At 41.4% G+C, this 27,502-nt stretch overlaps 1 pseudogene; it reads right to left on the bottom strand.

Moving 5' to 3' along the window:
- Nucleotides 1-1,073: 1,073 nt before the first annotated feature.
- Nucleotides 1,074-25,039, bottom strand: LOC131239052 (pleiotropic drug resistance protein 3-like; annotated as a pseudogene).
- Nucleotides 25,040-27,502: the final 2,463 nt, after the last annotated feature.

The following is a 27,502-nucleotide window of genomic DNA, read 5'->3' as shown; positions in this document are numbered from 1 at the left end:
CATGGTGGGGCACACAGATCACCGACCATTAGCCATTGGCTGGTGGCAGGGCGAGTAGCCAATCCATTTCCCTCCCCCACACACGTGAAAAGACAGTTAAACCAGACGAACCCTCCTCGTTCGTACCCAACGATCTTCCAGCAATTTTTTGGCGTTCTTGTTCGTAGAATACGATTCTTTCACCATTACTGTTATCCTCAACTTAGATTGCTGCTTCAACTATCGCTACTGTTACACCCTTCTACCACCTCTAGTGTTCTTGTCAATGCCTTTTTCTTTGTCAGAAACCCACTCTTGAGATGTGGAGCTATATCTAGACTGGGCCACTCGACCAGTCGAGTGGGTTGCTCGACCGGTCGAGTGGCCTACTCGACCAATCGAGGATTCGCTCGACTCAAAGTCCAGCGAGTTGCAGTTTTTTGGGTCCGATGTACTCGACCGATCGAGGCCCATATCGACCAGTCGAGGGTCCGCTCGACCAGTCGAGGAGCCTGCTCGACCAGTTGAGGTTACGCAAATTTGTTTGTGAATTTGATGAGGACTGCGTAAATTTGAGGCGGTTTCACAAAGGTGCGAAAGGAAAGTTGACTAAATTATAAATAAGTATCCCTAGGGTTATTCTAGAGTTATGAGAGGTATTCTAAGGTGTATGTAAAGAGTTTTTTTTTTTTTTTTTTCTATACATCTAAGGGGAAGAGGTTAATATATTGCTTATAATTTTATTTTTCTTCATAGTGCAAGTTTGCACCCGAGGTTTTTTACCCTTGTTGGGGTTTTTCCACGTATATTATGTCTTGTGGTTTGTTTGGTATGTTTTGATTCTATTTGACTATTTCTATATTATATTTCTTCTTGTTTGTCGTTTGTGGGTGAGATCGAAGATTGGATCTCGGTTCATTAACATTGTTGGCGTGCTGCGCAATAATTGGTATCAGAGCTATTGGTTTAGTTCAAGCGAGAGTGATAGGGAAGAAGGGAAGACCAGAATTGAGAAGTTTGATGGTTTAAACTTTACCTTCTAGAAAATGTAGATGGAGGATTATCTGTAACAGAAAGACCCTATATATATTACTTTAGGAGGAAAAGAAAAGAATGACAAATATAGCAAAGCTTCCAGCAACAGTAGCAGACATAAAAGTGCGGCATACTGACGCAAGAGCGCGTTGAACCATTCCAGACGTTAGATGCAATGCAAAAAATACGAGGAACTGGGAGAAGAATCTAGAAGAAACAATACGAATGCAATTTAGGGAGTTGTCTGCACAAGTGTATAATATATGAAAATCTTGTCATTTAGATGGATGAACACACCTGCTGACTTCTGGACTATATCCAATTACATAGTAAGTAAGCGATGTGAAAAGAAATGATGCTACAAAAGAATATGGTATTTTCAGAACAGATGAAGGGAGTGAGAATGCCCAGGCTGGATAGAAATATGAATCCCTTTGCTTGTAGAATACTCCAAGTCTGGAAAGAGTCATGATCAACTCGGGACTATTATTGATCAACACTCATCTGTGTACGTATAAATACGGTCATTGCGATGAAAGCAAGGAACATGAGCTGCAGGCGGGAAAGGCCAGTCAGTAAGATGCGATGTGGTAAGGGTAACGAGGATGATATGTTTGCAAGTCAGCAATATATACCTGGACTAATTTGGAAACATATATAACAAAATCTCTCTTTGCAAGAAGCCATTCTCGACTACTGCATGCTTTGAACATTTCCATTTTACTTAGAGAGTATGTCGTGAAGGATAAAGCATTCTTGCAGCTTTTGGGCATACAACATGGCTGTGAAAGTTCCGCTGATAACTTCTGTCCAGCAGAAAATGCCTTGAATTTTTCAGTGAATTGTTCCACGGGAACATAATGGTATGGCTGGTCTGAGCAGCACCAATACTGTCCTTGATCTTTCATGGAGATGACCTGAATAGAATAAAGAGGAATTAGTACATATTGATACATCAACAGATGTATAGTTTACTGATTTACCCAGTCCTTACAGGTGGGCCTGTGGATTGTAATCTGGAACATTGATCTGATGAGTGCTTACATGGATGGGGACACCCTCAAAATCTCTCAAATTGGAAGATCCTAGCCATCTAATATGCCTTTTAAGTATTGTTGCTGTACTTTTTTCTTAAATGTCCATTTGTTGGCATGTTAAAGTTTGGGAGATTTTGGGGGTTGGCAGTTCCCCCATCCACAATGGGGCCCATCATACCATATTCTGGATCACTGAACCAAGGCTCCACCTGTATGGGCATCAGTAAACTATACATGCACCAATTCATCATTGTCCAATAATTCCTCTAGGAAAAAAAAAAACTCATCTTAGTGAAGAAAAAGGGAAGAAATTCATCAGATGAAAAATGTACAGATGGAATACCTCATGAAGGAAATCAGCTGGACTCTTCCTTTCTGGGCACCTGAAACCACAACTTTCGAAGAACTCAAAAACACAATCACGAGGGCCATGGTAAATGATCCTCCCTTTGGCCATTAAGATTATGTCATCAAAGAGATTGAAGACCTCAGGAGCTGGCTGAAGAAGAGAAACCAATATGGTGGTTTCCATTATGTTCACTGATTGCTGAAGACTGGAAACGATCTGAAATGTGGTGGAGCTATCTAAGCCGTTTGATATTTCATCCATGAAGAAGGTTCTAGATGAGCCAACAATCATCTCACCTGCCAGGAACAATTAGTGAGTAACCATCCATTTGTTGTGAATTTGGGGCAGCATATAAAATGGGAATCACATTACGCAGGCTTCCGTTTTCCACCTATCCACCCCAATCAATATTTGGAATTTTCCAAGCCCGGTATCCAGCATGAAACATTCTTAATATTAATTTCCACATAAAAGAATCCTGATTGCCCAAAAATGTTGGGACTTGCTACACATCCATCACTTCCAAAATATCAATGAGAGAATAGGTTTGTAAAATACCTAGAGTCACTCGTCTCTTCTCTCCCCCCGATATGCCTCGTCTCATAGCATCACCTACGATGGCATCCGAACAGACATCCAGTCCGAGGATCTACACACAAGCTGGCACTTATTAATTTTCTAAAATCTAAGAAAACAACTTGCATAGATAAATTCAATTGGATCAACAGTCCAAATACTTGAAAGAATGGCAATTGTCATATTGCAAGAATTCAAAATTCATTTGAAGAAAGCTTGCCTTCAAGACATAATCTGTTTGAAGACTTTTCTTCTGACCCCCACTCGATATTGCCTGTTTAAAGTAAATGTAGCTTTCAGCCGTTTCCATAGAAATTTTCTCGATTAAACCCTCTCCAACAAGAAATCAAAACAACAAGAATCAGCGTAAGGCAGATCACCTTCATGAAAGTATCCAAATCAGTGTCCGGAACTATTCCAGCCTCTTTCTCTTGCTTCTCTAATTCCATCATCATTTCTTCATATGCATACATAATATCCGGTCTGAGTTCCTTGGTTACAGTTTAAGGTTACTACTATTTGAAAGAGGAATTAGATGATCCTCGAGCCAGGATATTCATAGCATCATTGGGTTTCCAGTTTGTATGACTGGGACCCATCAGCAAGCAATCCAGAATGTTGAGTTGGACCATCCACCCTAAAATTCTTCAAGAATGCAAGATCCAACCAATCCACTCTTTGTTCTTCCTCAAGTTGACTGTGGACTGTTGCTGTTATTGCTTTTCTTAACCATTTATTTTCATGCAACCAATCAAAGGTTTAGGAATGTCCTATTGAAAAGATATTTTGGGCATGGCCCATCCACAGGAGATCTAATCCGACCAGTGGTCAGGACTACTGAACCCCATTAGTGCAATCCTAAAACCATATAATTGAATGGATTATCATATAATTCCTCAATTTGAAAACTACAAAGGTGAATGAAGGGATTACCTGCTCTGATTCCAACACCCTGGCACCGAGCAGAAAAATCTAGTGTTTCTCTCACAGTCATCTCAGGTACATGCAGATCATATTGGCTAACGTACGCTGATGTTCTCTCGGGAACAAATTCATCCAAACGGAACCCATTGTAGGATATCTCTCCTTCCACCTGTAAAATAAAGAAACAGTTAGCACGATGAAAATCGGTGGCACTATTCAACAAGAAATCTCAATAGCTAGGAAATGAAGCAAAACCCGAAAGGGAAAAAAAAAAAACAAACAAACAAACAAAATACATTATACATATAATAAAATTGACTTTTTTGGACCGGAAATCCCAACTGCTAAGTAAAGGAAGCAAACCCAGTTAGGTAAGGAAAAAAGGCGAGGCGAGATAATGACAGTGAAAGAGAGAGAATTCCATATTTGAAATTTCATCATTCAGGTATAAAACTATTTGAAATTTCATCATTTCAGTATAAAACTGTTTCGTGAGAGAAGGAATTCCTCACTAAAAATCCAACTGGCTAACTGAAACAAAGAGCCAAAAACAAGAAAAATAAAAATAAAAAGGAATACAAAACATGAATGCAGAAGCAAATTTAAGACTAGGAATTTCAGCGGAATGGAAATGAAGCAAAACTAAGAGTGCAATTACAGAAGGGATGAAAGAAAAACACCGAATTCAAAAAAAAATAAATAAATAAAAAAATTCTCAACTGCTAGCTTAAATGAGGTGAAACCCACAAATAAAAAAGGGCGGATGTTTACAAAGGAAATTGACATTTACAGCCACTCCTTTTAATATATTCACCCATTTTTTTTCTTTTATGGGTGTTGATGCAAAAATCCGGTACACCCTCCTAAGATCTTTCACCTGCATAGGAAGAAGAAAATGGAGACCCTGGCTAGAGCCGGGGCCCTCCAATGCCAAAGTCAGGCTAGGATCCCATAGGAGAGTCTTAGAGAGGTTTTTTGGCGTACCTTTTAGCCTTGGGGTCTTTCATATTTATAGGTAGGGGAGGATCCCGTCGTGCCAGGATTCTTTTCCTGATATCTTTGGACATTTGATGCCAATCCGGCCGATCCCGAGATCTTCGGGATCAGGGATCTTTTTACTTGATTTTCGAGATGGTGTTTCATTCTACACCGTTTCTTCCTTCTTCAGGCCTGACCGACTCAATTGACAGACGAGTCTCGGCTGGCTTATAGAAGATTTGAGCTACTTGCCCCATGTCGGATAAGACGAGATTGATCCATAACCAATGCGGTCTTAATCCGATTGCCGACCTCAAGTTGGGTCGGTTTTATGGTTGGTCGTGGGGCTTTTGAACTTTGAGCCTCAGTTGGTCTTTTTGGATGTTGCTGCCTCGTTTGCCTAGCCAACTTCGTGCACCTTATAGATGCTACCTTTTATCTCAGGACTTTGTAAGTCTCGGTCAGGATTAGTCCCTCATGATCTGAGCTAAGTCTCTCCTTTTGACACTCTTGCCTCGGTCAGGCTTCTTGACTCGGAATTCCGGGCTGTGTCGGTAGAGTTGGTCCATTCCATAGCCGAGTCTCCAGACTTGCACTAATTTTTCACCAACAGTAAGCCCCCCTACTCCTTGCATCAATTTTATTGACGCTATGGAGTAGAGAATTGTTGAGTCGGCTTGAGCTGGGACCGACTTAATGATGGAGCATTTATTGCTTGCAGACGCTTTGTATCGTCCATAACACGCGCCTGTTCGTTGATCGAGGCCACATGAGCGGGAAGCCGCTAGAATGTTTCACCGCCTTATGAGAGCTGGACACGTGGCGAAAAGGACGATTGCGTCGTCCAAAGCGCCACGTGTTGGGCGGGGGAGTCAAAGCAGGCGACGATTCGACCCTTTCTTAAATGCACTTTCCACGTGGCAAGTCTATAGGGGGAGCGGGGCTTTTTTTTTAAATTTTCACGTGCACGTTTTCCTCTTCCCCGATTTCCATTTTCATTGTTTTCGCATTCTCTGCCATTTTCGCCTTCTATTTCCGGTTTCTGCTTCCACGTCCACCTCTTTCTCGCTATCTCCGGTGAGTTTTTAACTCTCTCCCTCCCTTTCGCTTTCAATTACAGCAACAATGCAAGGTTCCTAGAGCCCCCGGGAAGGAGCTTCCGGTGACGAAGGTGAAGCGAGGCGTCTTTGGGACGTTTCAGAATCACCTTCATTGCTGACGGAGATGGCTGTAAGCGCCAATGCAGCTTTCTATCATTCCGAAAGGATGGCTGGATTTTCAGTGGAGCGCCCTGTCTCTGCAGGTCCCTCTCACGGAGGGGGATCATTAGCGACTGCCCTTGGCAGGCCCAATGCCCCTAGGGAAGAAACAGAGGAAGAGGATGAGGCGGCCGAAGGGGTCAGTAAGTCGATCTCTACCTGGAGATCGACAAAGGTTGCTGAGTCGGCGGCCGAGGGAGGGGAGGCCAGAGATGAGCAAAAGGGCCCCGTTCCCTCGGTGTTAACTGAGGCGGGCTTACTTGTCTTGCGATCATCGCGGGACCGATCTTCCTTACGCTTCTTACCACTAGCCGAGTCAACTTCCTTTTTTGCTGACTCTTTGGCTGGGTTTTTGCGTTTTGAGCGGCCTCACACAAGATCCGAGTTTCTTCGGCGTCCGCATATTTATCCGACCGAGCCATGAATTTGGCCAGAATAGTGGGCGGATTCTTGTCCAAAGACGCAAGAAAAGGCCTATCTCTGACGCCTTGCATGATCGAATTAAGGGCTGTCTCATCCGAATGTTTCCGGACTTGAAGTGATTCGAAGTTGAAGCGTTTGATATAATCCTTGAGTAGCTCTCCCTCCTTTTGGATTATATTGTTCAAATGCGCAGACGGCTTCAACTTTTTCTTCTCGCTGATGAAATTGGTGAGAAAAGTATCGCTGAGCTCTGCAAATGAGTTGATAGACTTAGGTTTTAACTGCTTGAACCAAAGCCGAGCCACATCGGCTAACGTGAGGGAGAAGGCCCGACACATCACAGCGTCCGAGGCATCGTGCAATTCCATGTAAGTCCAGAAGGACTCAATATGCTCGGTTGGGTCGGTTTTACCGGTGAAGGGAGTGATTTACGGGAGGCGAAGTCATTCCGATAGTCAGGCTTGCATGATCTCTTCTGTGAATGGGGATGCTTTTGCCTCAGGTCTGGTCTGACTTACATAGCGGTTTTGCTTCATATTTGCGATCTCTTCCCGCACTTCCTTCCGAAGGTCTTGTAGCTCAGCTTTACAGGGTTCGTCGCTGTCAGCTGTACCCTCATCCGGGAGTCTGTTGCGCCTTCTCCGATCTATTTCGTGTCGAAGATCAGTGGCATGCAGCGGGACAGTCACAGAAATATGAGAAGGTACTGGCTCAGCTGGACCCTGGTGCTGACTGTTATGAGGAACAAAGCGTGGAGCGAAAGGCTGAGAATCGCGTGGAGCGTCTGTCCGACCATCACCCTGCTAAGGCAGTTGAACCTGCTAGCGATGGATCTGTTCCAACATTCGCTTCAAATAGTTCATGTCAGTTCTAAGTTCCTGAACTTCCTTATCTAACCGTCTGTTTCCATGATTCCTTTGAGTGTTTCTGGTCGAAACGGAGGTCGCCGGTCGAGCCGCAGAACCTTGTCGATTATTGGGTTGGTTTTGAGCCCCTTGGGCTCTATTCGTACCCGTTGGGCCTTCTGTCGCCGGTGGTCCAGTGACAGGGACTTCATTGGACTCATTCTGGATGGTTCTCCTTGTTCTTGCCATCGGAACTGCTCAATACTTGTGGAGAACGACTTTTCGTATCGATTCCCATAAATGGCACCAAATTGTTGATGCAAAAATCTGGTACACCCTCCTTAGATCTTTCACCTGCACAAGAAGAAGACAATGGAGACCCTGGCTAGAGCCGGGGGCCCTCTGATGCCAAAGTCAGGCTAGGATCGTATAGTAGAGTCTTAGAGAGAGGTTTTTTTGCGTACCTTTTACCCTTGGGGTCTTTCATATTTATAAGTAGGGGAGGATCCCGTCGTGCCAGGATTCTTTTCCTGATATCTTGGAGATTTGATTCCAATCCAATTTTGGAATCCAGCCGATCCCGAGATCTTCGGAATCAGGGATCTTTTTACTGGATTTTCGGGATGGTGTTTCATTCTACACCGTTCCTTCCTTCTTTAGGCCTGCCCGACTCAATTGATAAATGAGTTTCGGCTGGCTTATAGAAGATTTGAACTACTTACCCTCTGTCGGATAAGATGAGATTGATCCATAACCAATGCGGTCTTGATCCGATTGCCGAAACTGTAACCGACCTCAAGTTGGGTCGGTTTTATAGTCGGTCGTGGGGCTTTTGAGCTTTGAGCCTCAGTTGGTCTTTTTGGATGTTGCTGCCTCGTTTGCCGAGCCAACTTCGTGCACCTTATAGATGCTGCCTTTTGTCTCAGGACTCTGTAAGTCTCGGTTAGGATTAGTCCCTCATGATCCGAGCCAAGTCTCTCCTTTTGACACTCTTGCCTCGGTCAGGCTTCTTGACTCGGAATTCCGGGCTGTGTCGGTAGAGTTGGTCCATTACATAGCCGAGTCTCCAGACTTGCACTATTTTTTCCCCAACAATGGGTAATAAAATATTGAAGAAATGAAAGAAAAAGGTGCATGAATCAAACAGAGTATCTTCCTTTTTAGCAAAAAAAAATAAATAGAGGCCTTCTTTGTAGACTAATCTTACACTAGAAGTGTTGTACGTGGGCGCAAAGGGATGTGCGCATGGCATCCGAACCATAAAAAAAAAAAAAAAAAAACAAAGGCCTTCTTTGTAGAATAATCTTACACTAGAAGTGATGTACGTGGGCCCAAAGGGATGTGCGCATGGCATCCAAACCATGCATGTCATGATAGTCAACGGCCCAGAATCTAGTTGATACAACCATCACGTGGACCTCCAACTGAATTTAAAGGTTTTTTTGTATGATTGTATACTGTTTTCTCAGGTGATGCCTACGGTATTGGTAATGATTTGGATAAAATGTAACCACTCCATGCATGCAAGCATGTACCAAACCAAACCACACACACCATACACCACTCACATGTCGCACACATGTGACATGCATGCGAAAAAATAGAAGAAATAAATAAATATAATAATATTTTTTTAAATAAACGTAAATAATGTTAGAATTCCACACACTCCACTCATTCCGACGATTCAAATCTCATCATACTCATCTTTATCAATTAGCCAATGTCTCCCAAAATCAATCTAAACCGTTCAAATAGTTCAATCCCTGACTTACTTCCCAATAGATGGTCTAACAAATCAAAATCATCCAGTGACGAACCATATAGTCCAAACTGTTAAATTGAAATCTGCCATGTGGAGTGCCCATCTAGAAATCCAAATCATTCATTACTTGAACCATCTAAGCACACATCTAATGAACGGTATTCTAACTTCAGATCTTGCTTTTATACACATTATTTTAATATAGAAATAGATATATTAGCCTTAGCATGAGAAGTGCTTATGTAGGTTGAAACTTTTTAGTGTTAGGATTAAATGTATTAATGAAATTAGTATTTAATATAGGAATTTTTTTTCTAAAAAAAATCAGGCATAAAACACAAAACTCGTTTGCTTCACATATGAAGCACATGCATACACATTTATGGCATAAGCCCTATAAATAGGGGTTTGCCCATAAGCATACGGCATAAGTGTGGGTTTAGTAGATTTTGAGTGTGGGCTCACCCTTAGAATCATAAAAAATAATAGTTAGTGTGTGCATGATGTATAGATTTGAGTCAATCAAGACTCAATTTTAGACATTGTGCACATTGAGTGTATACGTCGAATTTGTTTTGCATAAAGTTTGGTCCAGCACTTCAAATCAGGTAAGTGATCTTAACTCGAAGTTTAAAATTTTCAACCTATTATTATGTCATCTTATTCCAAATTTTAATAATATTATTAAATTAATTATTTATGTGATTGATCTTTTTATTTAAAATTTTATTTAATTATTTAGCTTAATTGTTGAAATTTTGAAATATACCTTGAAACAATTGTTGAATTGATTCAGTTTGATTCATAGTTAAATTTTAATTTAATATTCAAATTATATATAAAAAAATGAATCTTAATTAGCTTAGATTAATTAATAAATTATTGAAAGTATAATTTGATTTTAAAAAATAATAATAATAATAAAATCTAATTGTAATTCTAAACTTTTAGAAATTAATAATTTAAATAAATTTTATTATTAAAATAATCAAATTCATCGACTTGGGAATTTATTTAATAAATTAGATTATATTTTGATTGATTTAAATCAATTTCATTAAAAGCTAAATTTAAATTTTATATATATATATATATATATATATATATATATATATATATATATATATATATATATATATATATATAAATATATTTGTAAAAATACTTGATTTATATAAATTTACTAAATTTTAATTTAATATTATAATTAAAAAAATTATTTGCAAAGTTTATGTTGTAATTAAAATAAATTTTAAATTTTAGAATTTAGTAAATAAAAATAATAATAATAATTTGTTTTATGCTAATATGATTTGTTATAATTAATATAATTTTTTTAAAATGATTTAATTAAAGTTATAATTTAAAATAAAATTTCTTATACATTATCATATCTCAGAAATTCCTAAATTTAATAATAGTAAAAAAATATATTTTATTTAAGTATTTTAATTATTAAAGTTTCGATGAAATTATATTTAAAATTATTAATTAGAAATAAAAATTTATATTGTTGATATTTTGATAATTCAATAATTATTGATTCTTATAATAATTTTTAAAGTAATAAAAGTATGTGAATAAATTCATGATAGCTTTATGTTGATATTTGCGATTGTGAAACAATGATTAATCTTACATGCATGTTTAGTATTCATTGAGCATCGACATTAATATGTTGGATGTAACGTAAACAAATAGGGTGATCGTATCCCTTAGGTGGAAGACCCTAAAGCCAGCAAGTAGGGCGATTGTGTCCATTGGGTGAAAGACCCTATAACCTACTGGATCCTTTAGAGTCTCCTTTGTATACTCATTAGTACAATTATGTGTGCGGACATACGTCAGAAGTACAACTGAAGAAGCAGTCTGACCAACTAACGTATAAATGAATCTCTCACCACGAGGTACTGGTGCGTGAGAGTTAATGCAACGTGGTCACCCACTTGGGTACGGTGTTGTAAGAAATAACATATATTGTTTATGAGAATTCACGAAAAGTATTACATGCATAACATTTTTACAATTCTATTACTTAAATTTATGTTATCTTATTATACATATTCTATTTTTCTCTTTTGGTTATAAAAATTTAATATAATTTGAACATTTTAAATTTTGAGTAAGAAATGACTTTATTGGGCTGGTGCAGAGCTGGAATATTATGAACAGACAGATCTTTATTATTAGTTTTTATTTTTCTAAAAAATTAGATTTAGTTTAAATTTCAATTCAATTTTTTTTAAAAGTTTAGTTTAAATTCCAAATTTTGATGTAGAAAAAGAAAACCATAAAGAGAGTTGAATTTAATAAATATTACAGCCATATTTTCCTTTTAAATGACTTTGAATATTTATTAAATTTTGTTGAATCATGTCAATTGGAATAAATATCAATATATTAAAACTCATGAACTTGGAATTCAGATCCGAATACCCTATTCAGCTACCCGGATGTCAAGGCGTGACAATTGCATATATGTCATCCAAACCATGAATTACATGATCCCCAGCATGATGATGGAATGAGATAGATTTTATTTTATTTTTTATTTTTTTGGGCGTTTCCAAATTATACAGTGGAAGACCCAAAAGGACAGGGATTTTCATACACAGTCACCCAGGTGGGTCCTACGCGCACTACTTGTAGATTGACATATTCGGACTATTACAAGAACCGGGCCTCAGTCACAAACAACAGGGCATCCGGACTCGCTTCTGAAACAGAAAACTGACTTTCAAACTGTAAATCTCAACGGCTATGAACCAAAAGTTTCAAGCGCAAGGGCAAGTACACCTCGGATTTCCTAACGGAAATCGAAGCTGCCGGCTGGACCATGTGGATCAGTCTCCATGGATGGTTCTCTTTTTCGTAAAGATGGTCTTAACTATTTGAAAAATGGATTTAAATTTAAAACATTGACCACTCTATGATTTTATCTGTAAGCTAAGATCGTCTGTGAAGACTCATACTTCACACATGGTATATCTATGGTCGACCTACCTCTTGAACGGATCTGATCAACCATTTGCATGGCCCAGCTTGGCGGAACATGACACGTTAGTAGTCTGAAGATTGAAAAACCGGGGAGCGGATTACGAGCGGCCCCGGTCTCACCCAAGCCAAATTGCGGTCCTTACCGTGGGGCCCACCTTGACGTATATATTGTATTTACACGCTTTCTATTTATTTTTCCAGATCAGTTTAGTCGACCCGAATCATAGGCAACAACACGGATGGACCATGGCCCTTAAATCATGCTGATCAGATGAACCTGACCATCCAATGGAAAACATCAAATGGACGGTTAAAATTGAGAGTGATCAGCAATCCAAATTCGAGGGGTATAGATGGTTAGGATCATCCAATCAGTGTGATTTTAAGGCCATGCTCCATGTACGACCATCCAAAATGGTAAAACATTCGGGTGCATGTGTGCCAGGTGGACTGCCTCTGAGTTGGTTAGTTTGCCTGAATGGGGCCCAGATGGCCTCGCAGTGTACAGAAAGGGGAGTAAAGAGAGGGACCTTTAGAGATTTATCTAGCCTGCCTGAGAGTGCACGCAAGAGTGTGGTCTTCCCGCAGCCTGGAGGGCCCAGCAACAGTGTCATCCTGCACGGCCATGAATGCCCACATCAAGTAAAAGCCGAGTCTTACTCATTAGTTCGGTTTGCAGCATGTATCATTTCATAGGGCCCACATGCAGAGAATGTACGATGATCAGAGCTGTCCACAATTTAGACGCTACTCTTATTGATGTTCAAGGCCGGAATGCATAAATCTTATGGGGCTATCATTGGGGCCTGAATTCCCCAGCCCAATAGGCCCGGCTGCGTCCCCAGTCTGGCCCAGTCTATAACAGTCTTACATGTTGATTGAGCTGGGTATCGAGTCTAGTCAGACCAAGCTAGGGCTAACCTGACTCGTTCCGGTTTTAAAATAGGTTTGACCTGAACTCAACTTGACTCAGTACCAAGTTCAGCATGCTTGATCTGATCCGGGTTTGTGTTTGGCCTGGATTGATCCGAACCAAGTCCAACCCAGTCAAAAGTACCGAGGCGGGTCAAGTTGGCACTGAGTCGGATCGAGAGATGAGGGAGGGAGTGGAGAGTAGAGAGAGAGAGAGAGAGGAGGAGGGTGGTGATGGTGGTGATAGGTGGCTGTCGGGCTTGGAAGAGAGAGACAGAGAGACAGAGAGAGAGAGGGAGGGAGAGAGAGTTTGGGATCTAGTCTGAGTCAAGTGCGGCGAATAAGATTAGAGATATTTAGAGATATTTAGAAATTAGAGTGTATATATATATATATATATATATATATATATATATATATATATATATATATATATATATATATATATATATGGGAAAAGGTACTATGTGCTCGACCTCATGATAAGCTCCTATGAGGTCGAGATGTGTGGGCCCCACCGTGATGCATGTCAACCATCAACACCGTGCATTTGATGGCTCCCCTCTAAATTATGGGATATCCCAAAAATCAGCCATATACGGAACTCAAGTGGGCCATACCATCTAAAATCATGTGAAGATACCGTTAAATTATATAAAAGCACTTAGTGGGGCCCACCTGAGTTTTGAATGCTGCTGAAACTTGGTCTAAACCCTCATCTAAGTGGGACACACATAATGGATGGGCTGGATTTGCAAACCACATCTCGGTGGGCCCAAAAAATGATTATGAATGTTTTAATGGTGCACGGCCCCTCCCCACTTCTGTATGTGGTGTGACCCACGCAAGTCACAGATTGACTTGATTTTTGAGACCTTGGCCCACGATGGAATGGTGCATCTGACTGATGGGGTAGATGTTCGAAATGCATCACGGTGGGGCTCACACAGCTCGTCCTCATGGGACGGACTCGTGAGGTCAAGCGCACGGGACCTTTTCCATATATATATTCAAATCCCAGTTGATTCACATTTCAAATCAAGTCAAGTCTAATCGGATCAAATTTTGGGTCAAATCGAGTCGAATTATTAGATAACTCATACTTGACTTGGTTTGAGTTCGAATTGAGCACCGACTCACCCATTCAGCTCAAGTCAGGTCTGAACATTCGAATGAGCCAGAGTCATCTCGTGCCCAGCTCTACATGTTGACCAACATTTGATGTAAATCAAAACCATTTATGCCTATCAATTTGATTTGTGTCCTTCAGATACGAGCTCACGATTCATCATGTTTTGATTCGAGATGTCCAATCGGTGTGATTTCTTTTTATTTGTATTCATGTTAAGGCCCAGCTGCTGAATGGTCCAGATCATCATGTTGCAGTCACCAAGGAATACTAGACCGATCCACTCTGGGATTGACCCCATGAAACCTCACACGTTATTTGAAGGTTGAAAGGTGAAATGACCTAGCGTAGATGGACCAACGGCTTAGATTTCTTTACCGTGTCCTTTTTTTTTTCTGGACAGTCTGGATTGAGTACACACGCCACATGGACGCGTTAGATGCGTGGGCATAATCCAAAGAATATGGTGCAATTTTTTTGAGCATGTGGGCCATCGCATCGCCTAATAAATTGGAAGCTGGGCCCACTATATTAAAAGGCTCATGCAGGCCCTTGCTTTCGGAAGCAGATTGCGTACTGAGTAAACTCTGTCAGGTTCACCATGATTTATCTATTTTATCCACTCCGTCCATCCATTTTATCGGATAATTTTAGGGAGTGGTCCAAAAAATGAAGCATATCCAACGCTCAAATGGACCACACCACAGGAAAAAGTGTGAATTAAACGTTAACCATTGAAAAATTCTTGGGGGCCACGGACGTTTTGGATCAAGCTTATTTTAATGTTTTCCCTTCATCCATGTCTGTATGATCTTATGAACAGGTTGGATGACAAATAAACATCATTGTGGGCCTGGCAAGGTTTCAACGGTGGAAATCATTATTCCCGATGTTTCCTGTGGTACGATACGTTTGATCTTTGTATATGCTTCAATTTTGGGCTCAACCCCTTAAATTGTATGAAAAAACGGATGGACGGTGTGGATAGACTACATACATTCATGGTGGGCCCAACTAAGTTTACTCAGTACGCAATCCGATTTCCTTGCTTACGTATTAGATGGTCCTCACCAGTCACCACCAAACAGATCCAGGGTTTTCTAATTCCACACACGTGTTATACATACATACGTGGCGTACATACAAATATGAAACACCAAGTGAGATATGAGCTTTCCATGAAGTTGGAAATAATAATTACATCTTCAGCTTAAAAAAAAAATCAAGATGATTTGGCTCTTTAGGTGGGTGACGCAGGGATGAACGTGATGAGGATAACTGCTCCGAATCCACGGAGTCACAGAGACTTCTCGAATCCACGAGGAAAGAAAGCAGAAAATAGAAATAAATTCTAATAAATTCGAAATTGATTAATTGATGAATAAAAACGAGTTCACAACCCTTTAAATAGGGGTACCAAGCAATGGGAAAGAAATCAGAATCAAACTACAACTCAAACTCCTAGAATCCGTGACTTACTATAAATAGTAAACTTACTATTTATAGACGGTCGTGATGTCTACTAGTGCGCAAGGTTTTCGGCCAAAAATAGTAAGTGTCCTATTTGGCTTCACCAAACCATTCTCCTAATTATTCTAAGCTCTTTTCACGTTGGGTGCAACTCCTAAAGCCCGACGGATGAAGAGTTATAATCAAACTAAAACTTACTATTTATAGTAAAAACGAAATTAAAACAGGGAAACGACCGTCGATTCAGGGGTTTTTCGCAATTCCGGGCTGCGCAACCCGGCATAGCGGGGTTGGTTGGCTTCAGTAGCTCATTCTACCCCAAAATCATATATTTTACGTCAGATAATTCATTCCGGATTGCAAGATACGCCCGATTTAAGGTTCGATGGTCTGGATAACTTTTGTCATCGACCGGGCCTTTTCTGATCCATCTTAGCCATGTAACTGTTCGCGACCCGCTCTACATCAGTCTCCTCCACTTCAAAAGAACTTGTCCTCGAGTTCTTGTCATGCTCTGATTCATGATACTCGGTCAGGTCCGCGACATTGAAAGTCTATGAGATTGCCATGTCATCTGGAAGTCAACAACATAAGCGTTGTCATTGATCTTTCGAATGATTGGTACCGATTCAATTTTCTTATTTTTCAACTTATTGTACGTCCCGGTCGAAAATCTCTCTTTGCGCAGATGGACCATAACGCGGTCGCCCACCTTGAACACCTTTTGTCGCCGATGCTTATCCGCTTGTTCCTTCTACTTTTCGTTCGAGGTATGTAGCTTAGTCTGCACTTCTGTATGGATGACCATGATCTTGTCTGCCATATGTTCTGTTGCAATGCTCGTGCCTGGGTGCTTGGGTAGAGGGACCAAGTCAAGTGTGTGGCGAGGCACTCGTTCGTAGATAATCTGGAACGGTGATCTCCCTGTCGAGCGGTTCACCATGTTGTTGAATGCAAACTCTGCTTGAGACAAGGCCAAATCCCACTGCTTCGGTTTTTCTCTTGAAATACAGCGAAGGAGGTTTCTCAACGTGCGATTCACAACTTCGGTCTGCCCATCAGTCTGTGGGTGGTAAGCACTGCTGAATTGAAGTCGTGTATCAAATCGATTTTATAAGGTCCGCCAAAAGTGGCTAATGAACTTCGTGTCACGATCGGAAGTAATGGTCTTGGGGACCCCGTGTAGCCGTACGACCTCTCTGAAAAATAAATTCGCCGAGTGTGTTGCATCGAGGGTCTTCTTGCATGGGATAAAGTGCGCCATCTTGGAGAAACGATCTACCACCACGAACACCGAATCCATGCCGCGTTGTGTTCGTGGGAGACCAAGCACGAAGTCCATTGATAAATCCTCCCAAGGACCATTAGGCACAGGTAACGGGGTGTAGAGGCCCGTATTCTGAGATTGCCCCTTGGAGGTCTGACAAACATGACAACGTTGTACGGCTTTTCCAACATCGCGTACTAATTGCGGCCAGTAATACCGCTCTTCCACAAGAGCTTGCGTCTTGTCTCGCCTCAGGTGTCTACCGAGGCCACCTCCATGTAGCTCCTGAATAATCTGCTCCCTCAGAGAACTTTGGGGGATGCACAATCGATTCCCTTTGAAGAGAAAATCGTCCTGTATATGAAGGTCATTGGGGTGACCTTCTTGGCACTTCATCCAAGAATCTTTGAAGTCCTCATCCTCGGCATACAGTTCCTTGAGACAGTCAAAGCCGACCACCTCATTGCTCATCGTAACAAGTAGTGATGCACGACGACTAAGTGCATCAGCCACCTTATTTTGCTGCCCTGACTTGTGCTTCAGAACGAACGTGAATTCCTGTAAAAATGCAACCCATCTAGCATGCACACAATTCACGTTAGTCTGACTATTAATAAACTTTAATGCTTGATGGTCAGTGTACAAAACAAACTCTCTTTAAATCAGATAATGCCGCCAATGTCGCAGCGATTGAACAACTATGTACAACTCAAGCTCTTAAGTCGACCACTTCTTTCGGGCTTCGCTGAGCTTCTCGCTGTACAAGGCTACCGGCTTGCCGTCCAATGATAATACTCCTCCAATTCCGACGTATGAAGCGTCACACTCAACCTCAAACAATTTGTCAAAATTAGGAAGCACCAAAACCGGTGTTGTAGACAAACGATGTTTGATCTCATGAAAGCTTTTGTCAGCTTTATCGGTCCACTGGAACGGTTCTTTTTTCTTGCAATCTATTATAGGCGCGACTATGGTGCTAAAATCTCACACAAATCGACGATAGAAAGTCGTCAACCCGTGAAAACTCCTCACCTCATGAATATTTATCGGGATCGGCCATTTCCTAATGGCTCGTACCTTTTCATCGTCCACACGAATGCCTGTGGACGTTACAACAAATTCTAAAAACAACAGGCTGTCAGTTAAAAAACTACACTTCTTCAAGTTGAGGTACAACTTGTTAATTTGTAGGACCTACAACACCTGCCTGAGATGTTTCCTGTGCTCCGCCTCATCCTGGCTATATATCAATATGTCATCAAAATACACTACCACAAATCGGCCAGTGAACGATTTTAGAACTTGATTCATCAAAAGCATAAAAGTACTTGGTGCGTTTGATAGGCCGAAGGGCATGACCAGCCACTCATACAATCCTTCCTTGGTCTTGAATGCCGTTTTTCACTCATCACCGGGTCGAATACGAATCTGATGGTACCCGCTCCTTAGATCTAGTTTAGAGAACACCTTGGCCCCTTCTAATATATCGAGCATGTCGTCCAACCGTAGTATTGGGAACCGATACTTGATGGTAATTTTGTTGATTGCCCGACTGTCGACACACATGCGCCAGCTTCCATCTTTTTTTGGCGTTAATATGCTGGTACTGCACATGGGCTCATGCTCTCTCTTAAGAGACCCTTACGGATCAATTCCTCTACTTGCCCCTGAAGTATCTCACACTCCTTCGGACTCATTCGATAATGAGGTCGGTTGGGCGAGCTAGCTCCAGGGACGAGGTCTATGTGATGTTGGATGTCCCTCATGGGGGGCAATCCATCAGGTAAATCCTCAGGCCAGATTTTTTTGAATTCGTTTAGCAACAGTCTTAAACTTGGAGGGATGTTTGAGGGTTCCTCTTTCTCGCTCTTCACCACTACAGTGTATACCTAGCCGGTTTCCTTGGATTCCTCCATAAAATCCCGAATGGTCAAGAGGGAACTCCCCTCTACTTTAAAGGCTTTGGGGTGGTTCTCTGGTACCATAAGGGCAAGGATTATTTTTCGACTATCCTTGACGAATACGTAAATATTATCTCGTCCCCTATGGGTCGCATCACGGTCCGACTACCAAGGTCGACCGAGTAACATATGACAAGCTTCCATATCGACCACGTCACAAAGTATTTGATCCTTATAATTTTTGTCAATTGAAAACGAGATAGTGCATTGTTCAGTTACCTTGGTCTCATTCACCTTTTTTATCCAGCCGATTGAGTACGGGGAAGGATGTTTCATCGTTGGTAGCCGTAACTTGTCCACCATCACTCTCGAGACGATATTCTCGCTACTACCACTGTCTATGATCACATCACAGACCTTTCCGTTGACGGTGCACCGAGTACGAAAAATATTGTGTCATTGTGGATGTAATTCCTTTCGTTGGGCATACAGTAATCGCCTCACAACTAGAAATTTGCCACAATCCTCGCCCGTCATTTCATCGCCACCTGCTATTTCTTCAGTGATTTGTTCATGTTCATCAAAGCGATGGTCTTCTTCTACGGCCTCATCTTCAGTGCCCCCTTCGTTTATAGTCAAGTGTGCTGCGGGACGTTGAGGACAAGTGTTTGATAAGTGGCCTGGTTGGCCACAGCGGTAACAATTGTTCGACCTTGGCCGAGCATAAGGATTTGGAATCCTACTCGGACCCACTGTTGTGGGTGCTGCACGTTGAGGTCTGGATGAGCCGCTCCCTGTATCACGGTTTGCGGTTGTAGGAAGTTGAGGTACTGGGTCTTTTCCTCGTGTCAGCACTAGATCTTGCGTGGGACCCATCATGTGGGGTCGAGTTGAAGGATATGGACGAGCAGGAGATCTTGTAAGTTGTATTTCTGCCCTACCCGCCAATTGAACTGCTTCATCCACAGTCCCGACTGGGTACATCTGAACTCGGTCCTGAATTATCGGTCGCAACCCACCGATAAATCGTGCCACCTTCTGTGACTTAGATTCTGACAGATCATTTCGTATAGCCAGCCATTGGAATTCTTCAGTGTAATCTGTGACTGTTCAATTTCCTTGTCTGTAATTTTGATATTGCTGAAATAATATCTGCTCATAATCACTGGGGAGAAATCAAGATTGAAGAAGACGTCTCATCCGTGACCATGATGAGATAGGCACCTTGTTCTGGCGGGCTCGTGAGAGTTGTAATTATTCCCACCATGCAGAAGCAACAGATTTTAATTTAAACGCTACCAATTTTACCCTTTTATGATCTGGCACATCCATGTAATCAAAATATCTCTCTACTTCGGCTAGCCAATCGAGAAAATCTTCTATACGTAATAAACCGTTAAAACTAGGAAGTTCAGCCTTACCTCGATAGTCTCTTTCAGCACGATCTAGATGATCGACTCCATGGATTGGTCGTCGAGCAAAACCCTCATTAAGGTCCTCGTCGCTAGAACTTGAATCATCTGGTGTAGCCCTACGGTTTGCCACTAGTAGTGCTTTACGAAAATCAGGGTTGCGTCGTACAACGGGTGGGGGAACAACCAAAGGTGGTGGAGCACCGCTTAGGGCTCGAGGCGGGAGTAGCGCATCCGTAAGACGGTCGAGAGTTACCTGCAGCCCTTGCATGGTCAACTGACCCTCTCCCGGTGGAAAGCTTCCATTCTTTCCGCCACAGGATTTTGATTCATCTTCATTTTTCGTATCGGCCCAGGGAATCCGTGGGCCATCCATTGGAGGTCGTGTTGAGGATATACTCGAATCCATGAGTTTTCGAACTCCTCACAAGAGACTTCTCGAATCCACGAAGCAAGAAAGTTGAAATAAATTCTAATAAATTCGAAATTGATTAATTGATGAATAAAATTGAGTTCACAACCCTTTAAATAAGTATACTAAAAGAAATCAGAGTCAAACTACAACTCAAACTCCTAAATCCGGACTTATATAAATAGTAAACTTCTATCTAATTCAAATATAAGAATTACTGCACAAATAGCTTAAGGTGGCTTGGACTTTCACTCTTTGCTTAAGAAGATAGATATCTAATTTTCGTGTTGTTAATGAGTGAGAAAAAAACTCTATTTATAGCAAAATGATTTGGAAATTCGGCTGGCCTGATTTTAGGTTCTATAAGGCCTGTACCCTAGTAGGTTGGCTTCAGTAGCTCGTTCTACCCCAAAATCATATATTTTATGTCAGATAACTCATTCCAGATTGCAAGATACGCCCGATTTAAGATTCGATGGTCTGGATCACTTTTGTCGTCAACCGGGCCTTTTCTGATCCATCTTGGCCATGTAACTGTCCGCTACCCGCTCTACATCAGTGGGCCACAATGTAGAAATTAAATTGACGGTTACAATTTTTTTTTTTCTCCATTCATTTGTTTTGACACGTCATGGCCCACATGAGGTGTGAAATGGCTTGATATCAAGTGAGAAGATCTAAACAGTACATATGAAACGATGGAATGCTCATATCTCTCACAAGCATCATCTTATGACACATGCGACCCGTGCAGAATTAGCAAACCTTAGCATAGTTATGTAGACGTGGGCCCGCCTTATCAGTGACCCAAACTGTTGATCGATTGGATCCGTCCAATGGATACACCAAAAATCTATCAAATATAACGGTCCTGACCCTTTGATAGTCGTACTTTTGTTGTTGAATGCCGACCGTGGCTGTTTTTCTTCCCTTGACCATTTGGGAGATTTTTATAAGGTATCTAGTATCCATAGTGAGTCCCATGTATCAACGGTTTGGATCACCTAACCATAGGCCCCACATAATGATACGCCTGTTGATGACTAGGACTGTCCCTTTCGATATCACCAGTTTTTTGGTGACGTCATTAGTGCCTATGCGAGAATTAGCAAACCTCAGCATAGTTCTGTACATGTGGGCCTGCCTTATCATTTGATTGGATCCGTCCAATTGATACACCAAAAATCTCTTAAATTTAACGGTCCTGACCCTTTGATATTTGTGGTTAACGTTCCTAACGTACCCTTTGATATTTGTCATTTTGTTGTAGAATGCTGACCGTAGCTGTTTTTCTTCCTTTAACCATCCAGGCGATTTCTACAAGGTATCTAGTATCCACCATAAGTCCCATTGTTTCAACAGTTTGGATCACACAACCATGGACCCCACATGAGGATAACCAGGACTGTCCCTTTCCCTATCACCAGTTTCTTGGTGACGTCGTTTGTGAATATGCGACCTTCTGTACATGTGGGCCTGCCTTATCATCTGATTGGATCGGTCCAATGGATACACCAAAATTCTCTCGAATTTAACAGTTCTGACCCTTTGATAATTGTTATCTTGTTGTCGAATGGTGTCTTTTTGTTGTCAAATGCTGACCGTAGCTTTTTTCTTCCTTTAACCATCCCGGCGATTTTTACAAGGTATATAGTATCCACCGTGAGTCCCATTGTATCAACGGTTTGGATCACCTAACCATGGGCCCCACATGAGGATACGTTTGCTGATGATCAGGACAGTCGCTTTTGATATAGCCTGTTTCTTGGTGACATCATTAGTGCCTATGTGACCCATGGATAATTAGTAAGTCTCAGCATAGTTTTGTACATGTGGGCCCCTATTATCAGTGACCCAAACTGTTAATATGGTCGGATCCGTCCAATGGATACACCAAAAATCTCTCGAATTTAACGTCCTGGTCCTTTGATATTTGTCCTTTCGTTTGTTGAACGCTGACAATAGCTGTGTTTCTTCCCTTAGCCATCTAAGAGATTTTCACAAGGCATCTAGTATCCATAGCGAGTCTCATTGTATCAAAAGTTTGGATCACTCAAGAATTAGACCCACATGAGAATACGTTTGCTGATGACCCAAATTCGTCCATTTCATGAATATCAACAGTTTCTTGGTGACATAGTCAGTGCCCATGGGACCGTGCAGAATTAGTTAACCTCCGCATAGTTCTGCACATGTGGGTCCGCCTTATCAATGATCCAAACTGTTGATCTGATTGGATCCGTCCAATGGATATGCCAAAAATCTCTCGAATTTAACAGTCCAGACCATTTGATATCTGTCCTTTTGTTGTTAAAAGCCGACTGAATCTATTTTTCTTCCCTTAACCATCTTGGAGATTTTTACAAGATAACTAATATCTACAATAAGCCCCATCGTACCAACAGTTTGGATCACCCAACCATGGACCCCACATGAAGATACGTTTGCTGATGACCAGGACCGTCCATTTAGATATCACCAGTTTCTTGGTGATGCCGTGAGTGCTCATGTGACCCGCGCAGAATTAGCAAACCTCAGCATAGTTCTATTCATGTGGCCCGCCTTATCAGCTACCCAAAATGTTGATCCAATTGGATCCGTCCAATGGATATGCCAAAAATCTCTCAAATTTAACGGTCCAGACCCTTTGATATTCGTACTATCTGGGAGATTTTTATTAGGAATCTAATATCCCCGATGAATCCCATCCTACCAACATTTTGAATCACCCAACCATGGCCCCACGTGAGTATACGTTCGCTGATGACCAGAACCGTCCATTTCGATATCACCAATTTCTTGGTGACGTCGTCAATGCCATGCATAGTCATAAATGCGTCCTGACAAGGACGTCATCTACTAGGCAAGAACGTAAACGACAAAAGAAACGATTATCATACGCATGCAATCAGAATCGTACACGTGGCACAATATAACGCAAACGAAACCGTCTACATTGTTGGACCCACTAAATATAGGAACGCAGCAAAAGAAGATTAGTTGAATGTCTCTTAAGCGGTAATTTCTTTGTTGAAATTTGAACCGTCTATTAGATATCCACCAATCGGCCAGTACATGCATTTCTTCGGTTTAATTCTCATTTCATGACCCATCTAGAAAGTTGAGCCCCACTATTTGGGCTGTCTAAATTGAGTTGAATAGCCACGTGTACGAGTTCTGGGTGTGTGCATATGAATCATACCGAGTTTCCAGAGTTTCGAACCTTCTCTCTTTCAAAAGAAATGGGGCATACCTAGAAGGTTTGATGATGCCACTCACATCCCTTAAGATGGTGATCCTTTCTTCTTTGACCTTATAACCAAACATCCTCAACACCCCTTGCGCCGTTTCCTATATGTGAAAAGAATACAAGAAAAAAAGAGGAATTATTGACATGAACTCTGTATTCATTAAGGGTGGGAATGGGCCTATAGCTGGCTGAACCCAACAAGCTTCACCTAGCTTTGGGCCGGGCTTGAACCTTGTGTCAGGACAGGTCTAACCCAAACCTAGCCCACTGCCACCCCTAATCTGAGTAGAACGATTGTAACTAAAACAAGGATGTTGAGAAGAAAGAGTAATCGTATACTAATACTATGGTAATAGATAATAAGATAAGGGAAAGTAATATTAGATGGCTTGACTATGTGAAACAAAGACCATCCCATTTGTGGGCCACCAAAAGAGAACCTCCAAGGGAAAAATAAAAATAAATCTTAAGCATCTAATAATGATTTTGGAAGGCCCACATAAGTTATCTGCAGCCGTAGACAGATAAATGAATTGATCGTACGGTTATGATAGTTCCCTCAGTACAATTTTTTGGATGAAAGAGTAAACCACTAGTAGCCCATCATTTGGATATTCAGATGAAATTATCACATCACAGGCATTTGCGTGGGAACTCTCGGATATATATCCTGCCAGCGTAACATCTGAGCCGTGCAAGAGGTGGGCCATAAAATGAAAATCACATATGGGGGCAAGAAACTCAGGTTGGCCCATCATCACGTGAGCCATGCTGTTAAAATCAATGGATAGCAGATGGTATAGCCCACTTAAACGAGCTGATTGGGCTGATTTTTTGCAGCAGGTTATCTTCATGATTTGAAGCATCTTTTGTACGGCTAGGATGTCCTAAAGAGATATCATTGATTAGTGATGAGAGAGAGAGAGAGAGAGAGATTGACTAACGTGAGCGGAGCTTCTAAAAGCATTGAAGAGAGTGGGAAGCGCTTTTCCTCGGACGACTTCGCAGTCAGCTTCCACTCGAACGTTTTCAAATCTCACCTCCACCGTCGGAAAATGCAACCCCACTCTAAAAAATAATAATTAAAAAAAAAAAAAAAAAAAACCACAATCATCAAAATATTCCTTTAAAAAAAATAAAAAAATAAAAAAGATAAAATATTTTGAAGAAAAAAGAAAAAAGAAAAATCACCGATCGTATCTTTCTTTAATCCTCTCCAAGAACCGGGGATTATCAACATTATCTCTCAATTTCGCCATTTCCATACCTTCGGATTCCATACGCTTCTCAAAATGTTAGAATGCAAAAGCGTAACTTGTATTCTCGAGTCGAACGAAAAAGGGGAGAGAGAGATTTGCAAAATGCTGGGGCCGCAGCGGCACCTTTTTATAATTTCGTAGGCTGTTCTAAAGAAAAAGCCAAAAATTGAGCCGAATCAAACCCAGCCGGCATACTGCTTTGGGATATCTGGCTCAGGCCGGCCTGATCAGGCTGTTCGAGCCAAACCAAGCCGAGCTAAATGGGGCCAAACCGATCTGGCTAACCAAGCTGACTTGGTTCGTCTTCAGCTCTAGAAATATTATGTGGTTAAGATAATCTTGTCCGTGTAATAGAGTGATAGGGTCCCGCCATTTGAACGGTGGGGATTGGATACATGTGCGCTAGGCATGTGGTGAAGGAGTTGCCACTTTTCACCAATCAGTAAATGGTAAGTAGGAATCAATGATATAATGATGGTGAGACGTGCAACTAACTAGTAGTATTTTAAGTGGGCGATGGAATGTAGCGGATGTGATTGGAACTAGGCTTGGATTGGGCCCATGAGATTAGGAACTGGGCCCTCATACAAACACTGAGCCCAACAAAGTTAAATTAGCCAATGATTAATGAGAAATGATCTAGTGTACTTCTAGAGCACTTCGAGTTATTCAGCTACTAGTTGCATTGTGACAATTGTACAAACCAATCAACCTATCTAAACTGTCCATTAGATCCTAAGCATGTTTCATGTGCTACCATGCAAGCATGACCCTGATCAGGTTATTCCAGCCATCTGATCAATGGTCAACAAAAATGGACAGTCTGGATCATTTGCATTAATATGTTCAATAAATAATTTGAGTCATTGTTTGATGGATATAACCACGGATCACTTGCGTCTCTAAAGCATCACTTACATCAGAACAATCCTAATTAACCCATCCATAGCTTGGAAAATGGATTATTACAAAAGAAAGTGAATCCATGGATTCAATGGACTGAATCATCAAATCACTCTGATCTATGAATGGTATTCCATGGAATGTAACAAAGACCTAATGAACAGCCTGGATCAATCGATTGACCGTAAAAATGTCCCAATGCAACTAGGAGTACTCTGTTAACTTGTAGTGCTATGAGAGCACTGAATCATTTATCATAATTAATTGTGCTTAATCTGACTTCCATCTGCTTATAGGCCAGCATATGAAAGGCGGGTTCCACGAAAGCCTCCAGCAAAAACTTCCTGCCACAGAAAGCTAGGTGGGGCCCACCGTGATGTTTACGAGATATCCACCCTGTCCATTTGTTTTTATTTAAATTATTTTATTTTATTTTTATTTTTAAATTTCAGATTAGGTTAGGATCATTACTCTTGCTCAGGAATTTAAACACCTGGTCAAGGGTTCGAGTATCCATAGGTGGTGAAATCCCACTACAGCATCATGGGCATTTTCCTACCTACCTTTTACTGTCATGTGGCACATTTAAGTTATGGATCTACTTCATTTTTAGGCCATGGAAAAATGGTATCTCACAAATATCACGGTAGGCCTCACCTAGCTTACATGTCAGGAAGTCCTACAAAAAGCTTTCGCAGGCAATCAGCGTCCCAGAATATATAGCCAGTCCCCAAGGGAAGCGGATTGGGTCCCGTCCCAGCATATATAGCCACCCCCCTAGAGAAGCGGATTGGATCCTGCCCCTGAACAATATCGGTCAAGGCAGGGGCCTGTGGAGGAGTACCATGATGAATGGATTTAATCTTTATCATTCATCCATTTCTCCAGATTGTTTTAGGCTATGAGCCCAAAAATGATTCAGATCCAACACTCACGTGGACCACACAGTGGGGATTGAATGCCCACCATTAAAAACTTCTTGGGGGCCAAAAGTTTTGGATCAAGCTGACATTTGTGTTTTCCCTTTGTCCAGCTGAAATTTTTGTTTTCCCTTCATCCAGGTTGTGTGACCTTATGAACAGGTCAGATGTCAAATAAACATCACAGTGGGCCTTAAGAAGGTTTCAACGGTGGGCATCATTATCACCACTGCTTCCTGCAGTGTGGTCCACTAGAGCCTTGATCTACCTCATTTTTTTGGGCTCGTGACCTAAAAAATTCTGAAAAAAAATAAAAAATGGATGAACAGCGTGGATAAAACCCATACATCGCGATGGGCCCGGAGAGCCCCTGCCTGGCAGGATGCAACTGGCTTCTGCCCCCAACTTCGCACACATTAGAAAACTGACTATTTAGATGGTAGGCCTGGACCAGGCCAAGCATGATTCATTCCTTGGATCAAGGGCCGGTCTTGGGAACA

This window comes from Magnolia sinica, chromosome 3 (genome assembly GCF_029962835.1).
Source record: "Magnolia sinica isolate HGM2019 chromosome 3, MsV1, whole genome shotgun sequence".
In the NCBI taxonomy this organism is placed as follows: Eukaryota; Viridiplantae; Streptophyta; class Magnoliopsida; order Magnoliales; family Magnoliaceae; genus Magnolia; species Magnolia sinica.
Note: the sequence above shows the minus strand (reverse complement) of the source record. Positions and strands in the feature narration are given on the sequence as shown.